The sequence below is a fragment of the Primulina huaijiensis genome, chromosome 11 (assembly GCF_012295235.1).
Source record: "Primulina huaijiensis isolate GDHJ02 chromosome 11, ASM1229523v2, whole genome shotgun sequence".
Taxonomy (NCBI): Eukaryota; Viridiplantae; Streptophyta; class Magnoliopsida; order Lamiales; family Gesneriaceae; genus Primulina; species Primulina huaijiensis.
Window position 1 is genome coordinate 2,664,722 of NC_133316.1, and position 944 is coordinate 2,665,665.

Below are 944 nucleotides of genomic sequence, written 5' to 3' on the forward strand. Positions count from 1 at the left end.
ATATATATATCTTCATGCGAACTGCTTGTGTGACTGCATTACCTAGCCATGCAGTTTACTTCCGCGGCCTATGCGTGGCGAATATCGATTTGTAGAACAAAAATTTAACAGGAAAGTTCAAACGTTTAACGTTTTGCTGCATGTTAGTGAAAATATATGAAAGATTATCGTATATCTCGGTCTCTTCTTAATAAATAAGCTAATTTCTTGAGCAGTTGCTGTAATAAAATCGTACCTGCTAACGAAGTCGAAAAGAGAGCTGCAGATAAAAGGAGGAGGAGAAGGCTGATTTTCTTGATAAGAATGATTTTCATTTTCTTCTTCATCAAAGGAAAAGATTCTTCCAAAGATTTAATAAGGGTCCTTACTTGACTTTATGGGTAAGCTCATGTACTGTAAAAAAGAAAGAAATTGGATTCTTTCTATTATGTAGCACTAGAAAAGCTTATGTTGTTTGCAACTAAACAACAATATTTTTCAACATGACAGGCCACGATCATTTACCTGTAGGGAGAAGTTTATATATTGACCTAAAAATGGACAATTATTAGACATTATGAAAATATAAATTAAGATAATTAATGGGATTTTTTTTTTCAAGATTTTTTGCTATGAAAAGATTGATATAATTAAGTTATTCGTCCCAAGTTTAATTTTTGAATAAGTAATTAAGAGAGCGAGTGATCATGTACGTATATAGAATACTGTATTATATAAAAGATTTGATTTATATGTTAACCATAATCTATAAATGTTGGAAAGTTAGACAAGATTAAAATGGACGTAGATATAAGTAAGTATAAAAACAGCGAAGAGTATCTTTGTCAAGATCACATATTCAATTTTTACGATTTAATTATCGGAATAATATTTGGTTTGTTTGGACAATATTTANTTATAAAACTTTAGGAATATATGGGAAATCTCTGAAGATGACCGTGTCT

At 30.1% G+C, this 944-nt stretch overlaps 1 long non-coding RNA gene across 1 annotated transcript in view; it reads right to left on the reverse strand.

The window, feature by feature from the left end:
- Positions 1–574, reverse strand: part of LOC140988796 (uncharacterized) — a 2,255-nt gene extending 1,681 nt beyond the window's left edge. Inside the window, exon 1 of the long non-coding RNA XR_012177365.1 lies at positions 236–574. This is a non-coding gene — a long non-coding RNA (uncharacterized lncRNA). The remainder of the gene's footprint in view (positions 1–235) is intronic.
- Between the last annotated feature and the right edge of the window lie 370 nt (positions 575–944).